Raw genomic sequence first — 18,595 nt, forward strand, 5'->3', positions numbered from 1 at the left:
TTTGATTCTGGTTTGTGTGCGTTTGAGTGTTTAGGGGGATGGTGTGGACAGGTGTGGGGTGGCACAAGCCACCTGCATTTGATGCATTTTCAGCCTCCTGAAGCATCTGAAATAACAGTTCAGGGTACTGGAGCCCAGGTAGGATGCAGTGCTCTTATTCTGGCCCCACGTGGTCCCTTCCTCACTGCCAGTGCATGGGGTGGCTCCCAGCACACAGGGTGTATCTCCCAAACCAAGGTGAGGGCGCAGAAAAAGAAGATATACACTGGCCCCCTCTTTAAAATACGTAAGCTGGGGACACTGGCGCTGGAAAATGTACACCGGTGGAGGGATGGGTGTTGCAACACTAACATGACTGAAACCCAATCATGAGCAGCTTTGTAAAGGTCTCACAGTGATTCAATAAAAAAAATTTAAAAAGGGGCTGGAGTGATAGACCGGCGGGTAGAGCGTTTGCCTTACACGCGGCAACCCGGGTTCGATTCCCAGCATCCCATATGGTCCCCTGAGCACCACCAGGAGTAATTCTTGAGAGTAGAGCCAGGAGTAACTCCTGAGCATCACTGGGTGTGACCCCTCCACAAAAAAAAAGAATAAAAAAATAAATAACTAAAGTCTTTAATTTTTTTTTTAAATACGGAAACACTTTTAGAATCAGAAGAAACGTCCAAAAACAACCCTTGAGAGCAAACTTTCTCCTCGAAAAACCAATACTAAATTTGCTTGGGTGTAGGGTGGGGTTGGGTGCGGAAAGGCTGGGCTCTGGAAACCCAGAGAACAAAATAAAGAAGAAGAAGAAGAAAAAAAAAAAGATAAAGAGCTTTAAAAGGTTCGAGCTCCGCCCCCTGTCTCTAGGCACTTCCCACCCCCCTCTAATGAATATACTTGACAAAATTGGACCGAGAGGAGCGCCAACCTAGGCTAAGTGCAGAAAAACAACCCGCACGGAAGCCCACGACCCCTGCGCTTATTTACGCATCACGTGGGTCGTTCCGGTTTTTGTTTTTTTTTTTTTTTTGATCGCCCGGGATGCGGGACACTCGAGGCCCTGCGCCCCCCCTCCCCGGCCCCTCCCTCCAGTCCCCCGCTTCCCCTCCCCCAGCCGCCGCCGCCGCGCCCCGCCCCTCCCGGCCCCGCCCCCGCCCGGAGGCCCCGCCCCCGAGGGCCCGGCCCCGCCCCGCGACGGCGGCGGCGGCGGCGGCGGCGGCGGGGTCCCGGCGGCCGCGGCTCGGGCGAATGCCCTGTAGTAACCCCGCCCCGCCCCGGGCCGCCCGCGCCGCGCTCCCCGGCCGGGATTCGATAGGCCCAGCCCCGCACGCGCCACCGCCCGCGGGCCAATGGGCGGCGGCCTCTCTGCATATGCAACGAGCGCCGGCCGGGAGCGCGTCCCGGGCGGTTCGGCTCAACAGACGCGGCGGGGCCGGCGCTGGGGAGCGACGCTGCGCTTGTCCCCGCGGCCGGGGCTGCGTCTAGGCGGCGGCGGCGGCGGCGGCGGCGGCGGCGGCGGCGGCCGGGCCTGCGGACGGGCCTCCTGCTTCCCCCCGCGCGGGGCGGCCGTGCCGGGCTCCCCGGGAGGCCGGTCGGGGCGTGGATGCGCCGGGCTTGCAGCCAGGCCTGCGTGGGCCCGAGGCCGGAGCAGCCCGAGCGGCCGGAGCGCGCCGGGACCCCCGGCGTGGCGGTGAGTGCGGCGCCCGGGGCGGGGGGCGCGGCGGCGTGCGGGGGCCGGCGGGTGGCGGGCGGCGGGGCGGTGCGCGCGCCGGGGCGTGGGAGCGCGGCCCCGGGGGCCCCACGTGAGCACGAGGACAGGAGCGAGGAGAGGATGATGCCCGGGGGGGGTCCCCCCCGGCCTCGGCCCCAGCCCCGCGGGGGTCGGGCAGGCTGGCGGGAGAGGAGGGGGCCGCCGCGGGGGGCGACCTTGTGGCAGTCTGTCCCGGCCCTCCCCGCCCCCCGGTCGGGGCTGGGGAAGGGGGTGACCCGGGGTTCAGAGGGACGCGGGGGGCGGCGAGACTTGGCTTGTCTCCCCGAGCGCGCCCCGGGTGCGTGCGTTGTGCGTTGATCGGGTCCCCGAGGGGGGCTCCGAGCCTCCCCCCGCCCCCCACTGAACGGGTCTGCCCGGTTCGGCGTCCGAAGAGCTGCTCCTCTCGGAGCTTGTTTTTCCTCTGTGCTCCTCCGTGGCCCCTCGGAGACAGGAAAGGACGGAGGAACGCCACCCGCTTTCCCCGTCTTAAATTAAATAAATAAAAATGAAATTGCATTGGGCGCCCGAGCGGGCCTGGGCGCCGTGGAACGATTCCAGCTGAATGCCGTGGCCACTGGCCCGCAATTAGGAGCCTTCCTGCCCGCCCCGCGCCGCTGGGGACCGGGGGTGGGTGGGGGTGGGGGTGCGAGGTCCCGGGGATCCAGTGGGCAGCCGGACCCCCTCGCCCTGCGCACAGGATCCCAGCATCCGGGGGGCACCCGGAGAGATGCTCGTTGCGCTGGGCATGCTGGAGTCCCGGGTTGCAGCCCTGGCACCGTTGGCAGTGACCCCCTTACCGCCCCGGCCACCACGCGCCCACCCTAGCTGAGCCCCCCTCCACCAGCACTGCCGTGTGTGTGTGTGTGTGTCCCGCCCCCCCCGCCCCCAAAGCCCGCAAGCCGGGCCCTACACACGTCTGAACACCCCGACGCGTGCAGCCGCCCCGTGGCGTGGTGCCGCCCCTCTCTGGTGGTTGGTCCCCTGGCTTTGTGGGGGGCTCCCCGGGAGAGGCGGTCTCAAGAATCCCTTTAGACGTGAGCATCGGCTCTCGCAGCCTTTTCTTTGGGGTTCCCTCCGTGCTGGTTTCTGGGAGGCGAAGGATGCTGCGGAGCGGTGCCCCCCCACCCCCACCCCTGGAAGTTGGGGCAGGCAGGGGGGTTGGTTGTGACGTGGGAGTGTGTGGTGCTGGTTCATTCTTTTGTTTTCTGGCGGCTTCCTCTGCCCTCCTCACCCTCAGGCACGAGCGAGGCTTCTCCAGTTTCTCCGGTTCCCCCCCACCCCCCACCCTCCCTGGGCTTTTCCTCCTTTTTCCTTTAAACCGATTGAGAGCGCGGAGGATAAGGCCCATGCTGTGCATGCAGCCCACCCAGGTTCCGTCCCGGACACCTTATTTAGTCCCACCCACCCAGGGTCCGTCTTTAGACACCTTATTTAGGTCCTCCAAGCCAGCCAGGAGTGATTCCTGAGTTATAGAGTCAGGAGTGAGAGCCCTGAGCACTGCTGGGTGTGGCCCCAAAACAAACCCCCCCAAAAAATAAATAAATAGGGTGACAGGGTGTTTCTGTGCCAGAGAGAGAGAGAGAGAGAGAGAGCGAGCTCTGTCTATCTGAGCTGGTGCACAGGCTTGGCCAGAAGGAGTCCGGGTTTGATGCTCCGGACCGCATAGTCCCTGGAGCACTGACCAGGAGCACTGACCCCTGAGCGCCGTGCGTGTGGTTCTGTAGGGCGGGCTGGGGGGGCTAGGTTTCTGGTCACGCGCTGTGTTGGGTGTCAGGGTCAGTGCCACGGGTTCCCCGGTGTCTCTGGGTTTCAGTTACTGGTTCTGTAAGCCATTTGGGCTAGATGAGCCACCGCTTAAATATTCATGAGTTTCAGATGTCCTCCTCACAGGCAGCAAGGGTGGAATTAATGGAGGATGAACAAGTTATGGAAGGAGGAGGGGGATCGTGGCATGTGGAGGGTGGGGGGGGTTCACGATCCATCTCATTGCCCCTGTGCGGGGGTGGGGTGGGGGAGGCACCCCACCCTGTTTAAATGATCAGTTCGTTTGTTCAGTTCTCTGCTCCGCCTTGTAATCCCCGTCCTGCGCCAGGACTGCAGTTAGGGTGCTGGGAGCACGGCGGGGAACAGAATTGCTGTGCTCCTTGGCCCCCTCCGGGGAAGGTAGACCAGCCACCGTCGGCACAGAAATACGGCGTGTGGAGCGGAGGAGAAGCCACGGGGACGTGGGACGCTCGTAGAGGAAACTGAGGTGGATGGAAATGTAGTCCGGGCCGTTGGGTTTTAGCAGTCCCGGGTTGGGAGTCTTCTGTGCAGGGTTCGAGACCTGGGCGGCTCTGTGCCTGTGACGGAGTTCTCTTCCGGCCCAGGATGTCAGGTCGGTGGATGTGGAAGAAGGTGAATGGAGACGGAGAGATAGCTTTTCCCAGGCCGGCCCCTGCCCGCCTCCAGGTGCTTCATCACAGGGAGATTTTTGAGCTTTTTTTCCTCTGACATGAACAGTCTGTTTCTTTTCTTTTCCTCTTCTTTTCTTTTCTTTTCTTTTCTTTTCTTTTCTTTTCTTTTCTTTTCTTTTCTTTTCTTTTCTTTTCTTTTCTTCTCTTTTTTTCTTTCCTTTTCTTTTCTCAAACTTATTTTCATAAAGTTGTTCACAGAATTTGGTTACATTTAATATTCAAACACCAATCCCACCACCCTTACGCTCTTTCCACCACCATATTTCAGATGTTCCCCTCCCGAACCCCAAACCCTGCCCCCAAAGCAGAACCAAAGTAATTTATTTTGTGTTGCTTGTTAGGAAAAATCCGCTAAAAATGATCCAAAAAAGGGTTTCTTAGAGGAAAGTGTGTGAAGATTGTTGTATTTCACCCATGATCTATTAAGCCTTTCTATAAGATTAGTCACATGTTGTTAAAGCTTGAGCCTTGTGTGCTTATATATATGTGTATATGTATATACTGTTCATCGATTTGCTCTATTGGGCACCAGTAACGTCTCCATTGTTACTGTTTTTGGCATATTGAATACACCACGTGGAGCTTGCCAGGCTCTGCCATGTGGGTGGGATACTCTCGGTAGCTTGCCGGGCTCTCGGAAAGGGACAGAGGAATCGAATCCAGGTCAGCCTCGTGCAAGGCAAACGCCCTACCCACTGTGCTATCGCTCTGCCCTATGTCTGTACAGCTATATATGTATATACATACATATTTCCCTCCTAAGATTGGTTGCTTTCCACTTTAAGCCCCATCAGATGTGGTGTGCCACCCTCATACATCAGTGGTGTCAAGTATGGGACTCTCGGCCACACGGTTCAGGAATAGATTCCCTCGTGGGGGAGGCGGTGGGCGTGGTGGCGGTTGAGTTCTAGACCTTTTCCCACTGCCGGGCTTAGCCCCAGTGGGACGGGGAGGGGCCTCACCCATTCCCCTCCTGCTGCCCCGAGTGCAGCAGCCTGGTGTGGGGGCTGGAGGCATCTCTACGGCGTATCCTCCTGTGCTCTCTTCCGAGAGGTTTGTTGTTGGCGCTTTTCTTTCTTTTTCTGAATCCCGAAGTGGTTTTAGTTCAGAGCAGGGGAAGGTGGGCAAAGGAGAGGAATCCTTCCGTGGTGTGAGAGCAGGTCTCCAAGCAGGAGCCAGGGGGAGTCCTTTTCAGTGGGCTTGTGGGCCACCCCCAGCGGTGCTCGGGGCTCACGCCTGGCTCTGTGCTGAGAAACCACTCCTGGTGGTGTTGGGCGGAACACACGGCGTGCCCGGGATCAAGCCGGGCTCGCGACACGCAAGGCAAGTGCCTTGCCTGCTTACGCTGTTCTCTCCTGCCCCAAGAAAGAATCTTGTCTATGATACTGGACCTGAGAATGGCATTTAGGAAAATGCGTTTTTAACTTCAGATTCGTAGCATCATCACTTCGTAGCATCATCACTGTCAAAAAACCCCTGACCTTTAAGGGGCCAGAAACGATGGCCTGGACTGGGGATTGACAATCGTTACATATAGAAATGAAATCCATAAATATTCCAGCTGAGCATGTGTTGACCCGGTAGAAATAGCTCCTTGCCATGCACGTGCGGAGTGCTCTCTGCGTGCAGACTGCTAGGTGCACCGTGCTGGATAAAACGGAAAGGTGAGCTTGATATTGCTCCTGCTTTCAAGGAAATCTCCGTGGAAGGAGGGTTGGTATTCACGTTTCAGATTTTTCTGGCCCCGGTGTTTGGACCAGATCCTGGGGGGCTCAGGAACTTCTCCTGGCTTGGTCCTGGGGTTGGGGGGGGACTGAGAGGTTCCAGGGGTCGGGTCCAGGGCTGCTGGCACCAGAGGCCAGGCTCCCGCTGTGTGAACTGCTCCCCACCCTGAGGTTTCTTTCTCGAAGCGCTCTCCTCTGTTCGCCCCTTTAAGGACCTTAGGGTGAACCGGAAGAAGAGATGGAGATTTAGAGGCACCACTGTCAGGACCCGGCGGTCAGTCATCTTAGTCATCCGTGCACGGGGGACGTGGCTGACGGTCGCCTGCGGGTGGGCTGGGCGAAGAGCCGAGGCGTGCTGGGCTGGGATGGGCAGAGGAAGGCCGTTTAGCTTCCTGGGGCTGAAGGTGACCCCTCCCGGGAAGGGGTGCTGGTGGAGGTGGGTGTGGTGGAGCAGAAGCAAGGGGAAGGGGAGGGAAAGGATGGGAAGCCCCTTCCCCGGGCTTCGAGTTAAGCTTTGTATTGGGGTTTGCCCTTGGACCACACCCAGCGTGCAGCATATGGGGACTGCTCCTGGCTCAGTGCTCCTGCCCCTGTTGGGGGAACCAACAATATGTGTGCTGGGGATTGAACCGCCCTGGGCCGCAGGCCAGCTAGCGCCTCCCCTCTGCGCAGGCTCCTGATTCCATCTTTCCAGAATGCGGGTGGTAAGGTGGTGGCGGGGGCGGGGTGAGGGGGGAGGAAGTGTGGAAAAGAGAGGATGGGAGTTAAGGCACAGAGTACAGGGCCAGGGCTAGGCTGAGCACTGTGGCTGTGCCCAGACCCCCTCCACCCCCCAAAGAAGAGGGAGGGGAGAGAGCACAGATGGGGCTTGGTTGTAGCTTCTCTTAAGTTTTTGCAGGGGCGGGCCTTGGGGGTCAGGGGTGTGAGACACATCTGGCAGTGCTCAGGGCTTACTCCTGTGTCTGTGCTCAGGGATCACTTCAGGTGGGGCTAGAGGCACCACAGGTGGACCTGTGAATGGAACAAGCGCCTCCGACCCTTATATAAGATAGTTTGTTGTTGTTTATTTTTGGGTTTTTTTTTGGGGGGGTGTACCTGGTGATGCTCAGGGGTTACTCCTGACTCTGTGCTCAGGAATTAAAACTGACAGTGTTTGGGGGGACCATATAGAAGGCTGGGATCGAACCTGGGGTTGGCTGCGTGCAAGGCAAATGCCCTAACAGCAGTACTGCCGCTCCGGCCCCAGGTTTTTGTTGTTATTTAAAAACTTGGTTTTTGCTTGGGGGTCACACCCAGCCAATGCTGAGGGGTTACCCCTGGCTCTGCGCTCAGGAATTACAACTGGCTGTGTGCAGGGGGACCATATGGGATGCCGAGGCTTGAACCCAGGTTGGCTGCATGCAAGGCAAGCGCCCTACCTGCTGGACTATCGCTCCGGCCACTAAAAAAAAAAAAAAAAAAAAATCATTCTTTTTTTTTTTGCAAACAAGGAAACGGATATGGCAGAACTTAGGTTCTCGTCCCCTTGACATCCGTGGTGCTTTCTGAAGAAGACGTTGCCTGAGAAGGAACTCTGGGGACAGTTGGGCACACTGTTTATATTTATTTAGTGTTTCTCCACTCGCATCCCTCTTGGCCTCACCCCCACCCCCCCACAGACATGGGGGTGGCCTCCCAGGATGTACCCAGTAAGGCCTGGGAGGCCAGTGGGTGCTGGGGACTGGAGCTTGCCAGGGCTGTGCTCGGGAGTCACTCCCGATGGGTCTTACGGGAGATGGGTTTTAGAATATATGCGCAGTGTTTGGAGTTGAACCAGGGTCGGCCGCCTGCAAAGGAAGCACTTGAACCCTCCACCAGTTCTCTGGCCCAAACCGAGAGGGCTCTGCCAGGACAGGTGCCTTGTGTTGTTGCTGTGATGTAAAGAGGGAAGGAGAGAGAGAGAGAGAGAGAGAGAGAGAGAGAGAGAGAGAGAGAGAGAGAGAGAGAGAGCAGCCAATGTGCTGGAGACCGTGGTCTTTCCTGGAAGGGGGAGAGCGGGGGTACCCCACAGAGTGTTAACGGAGCAGAGAGGAACTGTACATCCACGGTGAGATGCCCCTGACCCTGGACCTCAACAGTGTGGGATGTGCCAGGGCACAGTCTGGAAACTTCTTTCACAGAAGCCATATTGCGCCTTCAGAACTGTCCGGGTCGGGAGTTAGGATGCTATGATGCGTACAGAGATTTTCTTTTTAGAAATATGTGTGATGGCGTGTGTGGGGATGTGACTTCATGGTAGAGCACGTGCCTTGCATGCTTGAGACCTGGGTTTGAGTCCTGGCTCTGCAAAAAAAAAAAAAAAAATTAAATGAAGTCTGGTATGTTTATTTTTCCTTGGTATTTCTCTACCATTTCATTATCTGCACCTCCAAACAGTGTATAGCATTGTTTTACATATTATTATTATTTTTTCCTCCTTTTTGCAGTGCCAGGGTTGGAACCAGCTTTCCAGAAGGCGAGGTTATGGTTTGCCTGCCTGCCATCCTGTTTTGTGTATTTTTGAACTTTATTGAGATGGTATTGTATATATGGTTAAAGAGTTTTTCAACACGCTTAGCCCATGGGGCTCTTCAGTTGAGTTTCATGAATGTGGGTCGGTATCTGTTTAGTTCAGCCACTTGTCACTGCTTTGTGTATTTCATTTGAAGACTGTGCCACATTGGATTCCCCCGTGTTGGCGGATGTTAGGTTGTCATGAAAAGAAATTGTCGAGGACATTCCTTCAGCTCTCAGCGAGCCGGGCAAGATTACTTAGCCCGCTGGCTTGTTTCCTTCCTTCCTCCCTTCCCGTCCCCTCCCTTCCTGTTCCTGTTTCTCCGTCCCTTCCTCGCTCCCTCCTTCCTTCTCTCTAGGTCCTAGGGCCTCACACAGGGAAAAAATGTGTTGTACCATTGAGCCACATGCTTCCATTTCCATTTCTTTTTCTTTTTTTTCTCGGGGTTGGGGTGGGGTTGGTGCTGTGGGCTGACTCCAGGCTCTGCACTCAGGGACCCCTCCTTGGGGCTCCGGGGACCATAGGGGGTGCCCGGGTCAAACCTAGGTTGGCAGCGGACAAAGCCAAAGGCCTCCCTGCTGCACTGTCGCTCCAGGCCCCATCTAGTCTCATTTCTGTAAGGTTTTCAGTGTTGAGGCCCAGGGAGATCACAGAAGTAGTTTAGGGCAGACAGTCCACTAAAATCAAACGTCACCGCAGCCTGGAGGGAAGGGTGGGGGAGGGGTGGGACTACGCTTTCCCTCTCGTGGTGCTGGTGGTGCTGCCCGTTACTCTGCAGCCTTTAAGTTAAGGGGTGATGAGCAGCGAAGACCCACCCGCCCAGCGCTTTCCTGAGCACTGCAGTGTTGTGCAGGAGAAATGCGGAACTTGAAAATAATCGTTAAAGTCATTAAGCGTTTGTCTTTGACAACAGTTAGGCAGATCCTAACATCTAGTGAACAAGAGCATGTATATTATTTTTGGAAGGTGGGACGCCACACCTGATGCTTCCACACCTGATACTTCCGGGGCTGTTGTCACCTTGGCTGTGTGTGTGTGTGGCGGGGAGTGTTACACCTTATATTTCCACACCTGGTACTTTTGAGGGCTGCTGTCATCTTGGCTGGTGTGTGTGTTTGTGTGTGTGTGTGTGTGTGTGTGTGTGTGTGTGTAACTGAGGGCTGCTGTCATCTTGGCTGGTGTGTGTGTGTGTGTAACTGACCAGGCCCCTAGGAGTTAGTCATAGTGTGCATGAGCCATCTCCCTGAAAAATGTCTATTCTGGAGAGAGATCATGTGATGACAGAGCCATCCTAGGCGTGAGGAAATGGAAATTAAGATATTTTAAAAAGAAATAAATTAAAAAAATAAAGAACAGAGCTCTCCTGTAGGTTTGGTTTAGTTGGGCACTCGGGCCTGCCCGGTCTTCGGCTCCTGTGTTTGGCCGGGCCGGAGGTGGGGCGGGCTTCCTTCACAGGACTCGGCGTCTCGGAGAGGGAAGGAGGCTTCGTGGCTTTATAAAATTTAAGTTTCAAAAACTTTCCTGTTCCTGGTTAATGCCCCCCGTCACGTTCACCTCTGGACCCAGTTTTCTCCGGCACGTTGGCCCCCCCTTCCCCTGGCAGTTGCGTCCTTTATTTCTCTGCCCTCCTCGGTCTCCTTCATTTGTTCCCTTCATTTTCTGTCTCAGTTCCTCCGGCCACCTCCCTTCTCTCTGCCCTGACTATGAACAGCCTGCATGTACGTGGCATGTGATGTTGAGTTTCTAGCTCGTGCACAAGTTTAGATTCCCGTGTCCCCTCCCAACAGTCAAAGTGTTGGCATGTTCATCGCCTCCGAAGGTCTCATTGTGGCCCGCCCCCTCCTGGGGGCCATGTCCAGCCCTGCTCAGGGGCTGCTCCCAGCCCAGTGCTTGGGGCCCGTGTGGTGCAGGGGGTTGGGTGCAGGCAGGCGTCCAGCTAGGACCCTGTCTCCCCGGCCTGCGCCTTGGCTCGGTGTGTTTCGTTGTGTGTGGCTGTCCTTCACGAGTCCTTTTCTGAACGGTGTGGGATGGCTTTTGTTTCTGTTTTTTTGTTTGTTTTCTGTTGTGATGTGGGGGCCATACCCGGCAGTGCTCAGGGCCCACTCCTGGCTCTGTGCTCAGGCATCACTCTTATGGGGGGACTGTATGGGGTGCCGGGGATCAAACCCGGGTCGGGTGCATGTGAGACTGGTGTCCTCCCTCCCGTACTCGGGGTCTGGCCAGAGGTAGGTTTCCGGGGAGCAGTTAGCAGGGTGTTCGACCTGGCACGCGGCTGACCGGGGTCCGGTCCCCGGCACCCTGTATGTGACACCAAGGACGCCTCAGAGACGCGCGTCCGTCCAGAGGCCCTCGGGGCCCGTCAGCTGAGCGGAGTGGGTCCCGGACGAGGGGTTTGGAATGTGAGGAAGGGTCTCGGCTGGGGGCGTTCAGGGCAGCTGCACTTGACTCCCATCCTGCCACGTGTCCTGCCCTGGTTAGCCCGCCTGGATCCCCTGGAACGGAGTCCCCGTGTGCTGCCCAGGCGGCGCTCTGCTGCGTTCATGCCTCTTTCCACCCCTTTCCACTTGGCTCAGGGTTTGGCTCGTCCAGTTACTTTTTTTTTTTTTGCTTCTTTTTTGGGTCACATCCAGTGATGCACAGGGGTTACTCCTGGCTCTGCACTCAGGAATTACTCCTGGCAGTGCTCAAGGGACCCTATGGGATGCTGGGAATCGAACCCGGGTCGGCCACGTGCCAGGCAAATGCCCTTCCCGCTCTGTGCTATCGCTCCAGCCCTATCCAGTTACGTGGTGAGGCTTTATCCCTGGGCTCCTCGAGTCTCTTCCCACGTGTCCCTGTAAGTGTCCCCTGCTGGAAGTGACCAGGAGACGGGCTGGGGTTTCCTTAGACACTGAGGATACCGTCTACCCCGGAGATAGTGCCTTGGTTCTGTTCAAACCGAACCCTCCCAGTTAGAGGTCGAGATGTTGTGACATGTTCGAGCAACAGCCACGCAAGAGAAGTAGGAAGTTGGGGGCCCGGGAGAGCGATAGGAAGGGGAGGGATTCTGTAGCCCACCGAGGGGAGGGCCGGGGCCGGTAGTCCAAGAAGTTTCTGGGGCAGACACCTTACCTGAGGTGCCGTCTCTCCCGCATCCTGGCCTTCATTTTTATGGGGGTGCCGGGGTCCCCACTCGGGACCTTGCATGGACTGTCTTTGCTCTTTTCCTTTTCCCTGGTGGTGGGGGGAGGGCTTTAGCCATTCCGGGCTCTGTGCTCAGTGCTCACTCTGATGTGGTGCCCGGAGGGCCGAGAGTGAGGCAGATGCCCTACCCCGTGTGCTGTCTCCCTGAGCACTAAGATAGTCAGTAGAGGGGGGAGGGATTTGAGCTCTGAACTCCATCTCTGCTGTTGGGAGTGGGGAGGATTGGGGCAGTTGGTCTTTTCCTGAAAATTAGCAAGAGGTGAATTATAATAATAAACCAGAATGATGATAGTAAACAGTTGGTGTTCATTGAAATTATTGTCACACCGTCCGCAGCGTATTGATTCAGTAGTTTTTACGTCCTCGCCCCCCAGCTCGTTTTTGGTTTGAATGGTAACTCTCCGAGTTGCTGGTGGGGTCGGTCCTAAGAATTTGTATTCATTTAACTCTGAGCTGAGCCCTAACTGGTAACTTGCTGTGGGTTTAAATGACTTCCCCGGTACCCCTTTTCAGACCAGATTCCTTGTGGATCTCTTCCTGAGGTGTGGGAAAGAGTGACATGAGGTGAGAGAGGGTGGCGGGGAGTTCCCAGCCACGTGGGGCTGCGGTGGGCGGGGCCAGAGAGGGAGCTGGGGCGGGGCGCCCTAAGAGAAAGGGAGGAAATCGGTGTGGTTGAGCATAGTGGTAACTGACAGTTTCTATTTGCGCTTGAACCCACAAATCTGGTTCTGTTATTTCATTCTCGGTTTTGTGACCACTGCATTTTACTTGGCATGGCAGGTAGGGCCTCTGTGTTCAGTTCCTCCGCCCCTCTCGGAGAGCCCGGCAAGCTACTGAGAGTATCCTGCCCGCACGGTAGAGCCTGGCAAGCTACCCGGCATCTTCGATTCTTCGATATGCCCAAAACCGTAACAAGTCTCACAATGGAGATGTTACTGGTGCCTGCTCGAGCAAATGGATGAACAACGGGATGACAGTGCTACAGTGCTGAGCACCAGATTTTTTTTTTTTTTTTTTGGTCTTGAGTCACACCCTGTGATGTTCAGGGGTTACTCCTGGCTCTGCATTCAGGAATTACATTGGCGGTGCTCGTGGGACCATATGGGATGCCAGGGGTCAGATCCAGGTTGGCCGCATGCAAGGCAGACACCCTACCCGCTGTCCTATTGCTTCGGCCCGCACCAGCTTTTTATTTATTTATTTATTTATTTTTGCTTTTTGGGTCACACCCGGCGATGCACAGGGGTTACTCCTGGTTCTACACTCAGGAATTACTCCTAGCGGTGCTCAGGGGACCATATGGGATGCTGGGATTCGAACCCGGGTGGGCCGCGTGCAAGGCAAACGCCCTACCCGCTGCGCACCAGCTTTTTAAAGGTAGGGATGACGTCTGTCTCTCACTGCACAGCAAGTCATTAGGGGCCTGGAGGAAAAGGTTAGAAGTTTCGTTTTTGCAAACAGCTTGGTGAAACTTCTTTCTTCCGTATTTTTTATAGTAGCATTATGATTATTCATAGGATTCCTACCCCTCCCCGCCCTCGGGGTAACCTCAGTTTTCTCAGAGTCCAGGGCTTTGTTTCCATTTGCTTTGCCCATCCCCGGCTTTGTCTGCGGGCCACAAGTGAGTTACATCATCTGGCCTTTCTTCCCCTCTGACTTCCTTCCTTAACCCGATACTCCTCCATTCTGTCCAAGTTGCATCAGTCTGCAAGATCGCGTGGTTTTTTTTTTTTTCTCTTTCTTTTTCTTACTGTAGTCCTTTGTGGAGACAAACCGCAGTTTCTTTCTCCTCACATCATGTCTTGGACATCTGCCTTGTTTCCAGATCTCGCCCCTGTAAATCATACTGCATGAGTCAGGGTGGGCACATGACTTTTCAAATGAACGCTTCTGTGTTTTTAGGATAGATAAGTGCCAGGGCGTAGAGGGTAATGCCCTCTTTGGGGGCCGACCGCCAGGCCTTAGGTATGATGTGGCGTTCGTAGCACTCAGGAGCAGTGGTGCTTGTTGACAGTGCTTGGAGGCACATACTTTCGCCTCAGTCCCTTTCATCAGAAGGGTCTTGTGATCCTCAGGGTTTGAGATTGTGAGCTTGTGAATAAATAAATGTTAGACTCTTTTGGGGAGGACTTAACAGTTTTGGGGACAGTTCTTGAGCAAAGAACTGGATTTAGGATAAGATTGAAGAGCCTCGGTTAGTCATCTCTGGAAAAGGAATGTAAGGCTGATGGAGTTAGGCAGTTAGTCCGCAGGTCTGCAAAATCAAGCCGACAGGTGTGATGGTCAGTCACTTCAAGTTCTGTTTTTTACACTGCATGTCAGAAGTGTGCATGCTAGACATGGAGGTGGTGAGACATGACCTAGGAATCTGAGTCAGTACTGGGGAGTTGTGCTGACGCACGGATAGTTCTGCCACAGGTAACAGCTGACGTGTGTTTAGGTTAATACGATCTATTTGTATGGATAAAGCTGACACACAGGCTCGCTAATCACTGTCACTGTATCACTGCCATCCCGTTGCTCCTTGATTTGCTTGAGCAGGAGCCAGTAACGTCTCCATTCATCCCTATCACATTCAGGAGAAGGAGGCCCATTGTTGTTACTGTTTTTGGCATATCAATACGCCTGGGTAGCTTGCTAGGCTCTGCCGTGTGAGATTCTGCATCGCTCTCTTTTGGGAGCTTTGTTTTTATAGTCTCTGGATCTTGGCTGTTGATGAGATTACATGGGGTGGGGAGGTGGGGGTGGCAGTTTCTGGGTATGTCTGCAAAGCTACTGGAAAACTGGGGATCTGGCTTGAGGAGGTCCAGTCCCGATCTGAGCAGGCTTGGAGATCTCAGCCACGGGACCCGCATACCTGGGTTCCTCTGACGGTTTCTTCATGGGTGAGGCTCGTCCCATCGTGTGGAGAGGGGCCTTGAGCATGGCTGTGGCTGGGTTCCGGAGGTCTTCGGCTGCCGGGGCTCTGCTCGGGGCGGGGAAACTCAACCCCCCCCCCCAGGGGCCCCGGTGAAGACCGCCTGACCCCAGTGAAGACAGCCTGGTGTGGGGGGCAGGAGGTTTGCTAATAACTACAGGTGATTAATTACAGTCTCATGTTTCTCGCTATCAGTCTCAAATTGCTTTATGAAATGAAGTGTATTTTTTTAAAATCAGGGTCCGTCTAAAACATTTGTTTCTTTCTATTCCTCGGTGAGAATAACAGCATATGATTAAAAAAAAAACCCTCTTACTCTGTAACACATTTCTTTATCCCCGTTTCGTGCCTGTGCCCACCATGTCCCACATTTCCTGCGTCCTAGCGCTGTAGTCTCCTTGCGGGTGCGCCCCGTGTACCTGTGCCTGAGCCGGGCCTGGGAGGCCGAGGAGGGCTTCAGGAGGAGGCAGGCCTGTGGGTGGCCCTGCCCTCCCCGGCCCAGGTCCATGCCCTGGGGTGACACGCACACGTCCATGCTTGCGATGGCACCCACTGCCCCTGGCTCCCTGCACGCCCCCTTTGCCTCACGCTGTGAGGAGGGCAGGGGTCACGTGGCATCTCCTGGCTGAAACGGACTCGGCGATTCTGTCCCCGGCGGCCCTTGGCCAGACAGTGGGCCAATGGCTCTGTGGCTAGAAGAGTGGAATGAGCGCATGCGTGGGCCCTGGCAGCTGTGGGCGACTGGTGGTTTGCGTGGGCTGTTTGCTCCTTATCTCTTCTGCACTCAGTGCTTGGCTGTTGGCTTGCTTCGGGTTCTCCTGGGGTGCTGGTTTAATTGACCCCCCTGGCCCCCCGTTTACAGCTGCTGGTCTGAAATGCTGCTGTTGTCAAATCGGAATCATGCTGACAAGCCAGAGCTATTTCTGGTGTTAGAATTCCGTAGCAGAGCAGGTAGTGTTAGTTTTGAACTCTGACGCCCAAGTATGCAGTAAGTCCCCCCCGCCCCGCCCCCGGCTTTTATTGGCTAGCCATATTGCATTCTTTCTCAAGATAAGCTTTGGGGTTAATGTACCAGGCAGCCATAAAACACAGATAGCGGGAGTCTTGGCGTGGGTTTGGTTGGGGTCATCTGGGCGGAACTCGATCTTTCCCACGGAGGCCTCGTCTGTCTCCCCGTTTGTAGGTCTGTAGTGTGGGCATCCGAGTGGGTTTGCCAAGGCATGGCGGCGCACACCAAGTGTGTTAGAGCTGTTTCAGTGTATCACTGTATCACTGTCATTCCGTTGTTCCTCAAGAGGGCACCAGTAACGTTTCTATTCCTCCCAGCCCTGAGATTTTAGCAGCTTCTCCTTACTCGTCTTTCCCAACGACTGGAGGCTCTTTCAGGGTCAGGGGAATGAGACCTATCGTTACCGTTTTGGGCATATCAAATACGCCACAGGTAGCTTGCCAAGCTCTGCCCGTGCCAGTGGGATACTCTCAGCAGCTTGCCAGGCTCTCCGAGGGGGGTGCGGGGTGGGGTGTGTGTGTGTGTGTATTACTCTATATTAGAGCTGTTTATTATGATTAAGTTCTCTTTTCCGATTTAATTACGTAACCGGTTATTGGTAATGTCGGGGAAGTAGCATATCCTGTTACTTACCTGGTATCCAGGTTTTTTCATGAATTCTCCCTCTGGCTGGGTGTTTCCTAGGTAGGCGGCCCTTGGGTTAGACAGCCAGTGTCTGTCTGGGTGCCACATGTGTGGTGCTCAGGGCTTGCTCCTGGCTCTGCTGTGGGGGGTGGGGGGCTCAGATGGTCACTCCTGCTCTCACTAGGGGAGCCTCTTTCAGCTCTTGGGGCCTGCAGGGAGGCGCATTACCCCTGGGCACCGTCTCTCTGACCCCAGAATCCTTCATTTGCTTTTCTCATCATTGTGTGTCGCGTGCCCTGCTCCCTTCCCAGAGAAATGCAGCCAGAGGCGTCCCCTACCTGCCCCGAGCTTTCCCCTCCCTGGAGTCTCCCTGGCCCCTGCACCCCGGCAGTGGGAGCCGCCCAGTGCCAGGGCTCCTGTGTAAGTTTGAGTTTCCCCTGTGTAGATTAAAAAAGAAAGAGGTAACTCAGGTCCTGTCAGTCCATTGTCAGCTCAACACATAAACATTTTAAACATCAACAGTTTTCCCTTTTTCTGTGGAAAAAAATAACAGTCCCCAGCGAAGTCACTTGTTCGTGCCAACTCCAGCCTCCAAATCTAGATTTTGATATTTAACTTTCCGTCTGTCCCTCTCCCTCGCCTCTCTCCTCCAACTGGGCCCTCTCCCGAGCAAGGCCAGTGCTGTCCTGCTGAGCCCCGCGCAGGCCCTGAGTATTTAACTCCAGTCTCTGGCGACCGTGTGCAGTGGGAGCGTTTGCTGCCCTGTTATTAGCGGTTACTTGCATCAGTAGGGCCCACTGCTTCCCCGTAAGCTCGCGTGTTGGCCTTTCCGGAGTCAGCCTGTGCTAAAGAGCCCTGTTCCACTGTTTCTGACCATCCAAATGTTTCATTCCAAAGAATCGATTTCTGGATTTTGGATCATACCAGCCAGTGCCCAGGAGCTGCTCCGTGGGGGTGGGGGTGGAACCCGAGCCGCTGGCCTTAAGGCACGTGCTCAGTCCTCTGAGACTCTTCATCCTGGGACCTGCCCCCTCCGTGGGTCGATGGGATGCTGTCGGGTTTGTGGAGAGTAGTGGCGTCTGTCAGCTGGCTTGATCACCTTGTGTTTCGGGGGTATTTGGGCCACACCTAGCAGGGCGTTGGGTGTGTCAGCCCACCACTGGGTGACCTGGGACTCCGTGCAGGTGTTTGACTGGCACAGACCCTCCGTGATAGGGCCCTGCGCTGCCAGCTGCTCAGCAACCTCCAGGCGCGCTCCACGAACCTCAAGAGCAACCTGAGGCCGCAGGTGTCCCAGGTGCTGCCCAGGGACGCAGGCAGGTGCGTGTTTGTCAGTGTGCAGGTTGTTACAACATGCCAGTCGACCAAAAGCTTACATTCAGTAGACTGGGAACACCTGTAAAGGCGATTAGAGGCCGCCCCCAAAAGCCTCTGTCTCTCTCGGGAGCCCGGCAAGATACCGACGGATACTGGCAAGCTACCCGTGGCGTACTCGATGTGCCTAAAACAGTAACAACGACGGTCCTCTTTCCCCTGACCCTGAAAGAGCCCCCGATACGCCATCGGGCTACGCCAGCACGCGACAGGAACGAACGGAGACGTTACTGGCGCCCGCTCGAGTAAATCGATGAAAAACATGTGATACAGGATGACAGTGATACAGATACCTAGCAGTGCCCAGGGGCTGGTCCTGGCTCTGTGCCCAGGAGTGGCCCGAGTGGTGCTGGGGTCCCCTGCGCTTTGGGAATCCCCGGGGTGGCCACAGGCCAAGGGAAGCGCCTTAGCTCCTGTGCTGTTGAAGTCGGTGGGCGCCCGTGGGGCTTAGGTGAGGCGGAGAGGAGAGAAACGGTCCCTTTCTCCCCATCTGCCTCTGCCCCCCCTCCCCCCCCCGCTGGCTGGGAGGCCACTGCTCAGGAGCAGCACGATTTGCCCTTGCAGGAGGGACTCAGTTCCGGCAGCCCTCCCAGGGTCAGAGGCTCTAGTCTTCCTGCAAAGGAATTTCAGGAGTGGACGAGCAGGGAGGTAGAAACAGATTTCACTTGAAGGCTCTTAGGGAGGGGAAGGAGGAAAGCGGGAGAGTAACGTGCTGGAGGGGAGCTCGGGCTTCTCCAGAGGCGGAGAGAGCCTCGCACTCAAGAGGGGAGATGCGGGCGCCCAGCGCACGGGCTAGGGCCGTGTATGCACACCCTGCCTTTGTTCAAGGTGGCTTTCATAGGGTTTTCCCCAAGGTGCCCCGCGTGGGGCTTTCTAGCTAGGTAAGAGTCCGTTGCTAGGGCGGTTCTCAAAGGGGGGGCTGCTTTCGGATTGGGTTTCTCTGGCAGAAACTCCGGACCAAGTTTCTGTGTGTTTCACTCGGGTGTCATGAATCTCCTTCAGGTCCTTGATGGCACTGTCTCTGCTGAAGTTTGTGT

The 18,595-nt window shown here is 55.9% G+C and overlaps 1 protein-coding gene across 1 annotated transcript in view; it reads left to right on the forward strand.

Annotated features, from left to right (window-relative positions):
* Positions 1-1,212: 1,212 nt before the first annotated feature.
* Positions 1,213-18,595, forward strand: part of ACSL3 (acyl-CoA synthetase long chain family member 3) — a 64,555-nt gene continuing 47,172 nt past the window's right edge. The window contains exon 1 of the mRNA XM_055120400.1: positions 1,213-1,678. The gene's annotated coding sequence lies outside the window, so the exon portion shown is untranslated. The remainder of the gene's footprint in view (positions 1,679-18,595) is intronic.

This window comes from Sorex araneus, chromosome X (genome assembly GCF_027595985.1).
Source record: "Sorex araneus isolate mSorAra2 chromosome X, mSorAra2.pri, whole genome shotgun sequence".
Taxonomy (NCBI): Eukaryota; Metazoa; Chordata; class Mammalia; order Eulipotyphla; family Soricidae; genus Sorex; species Sorex araneus.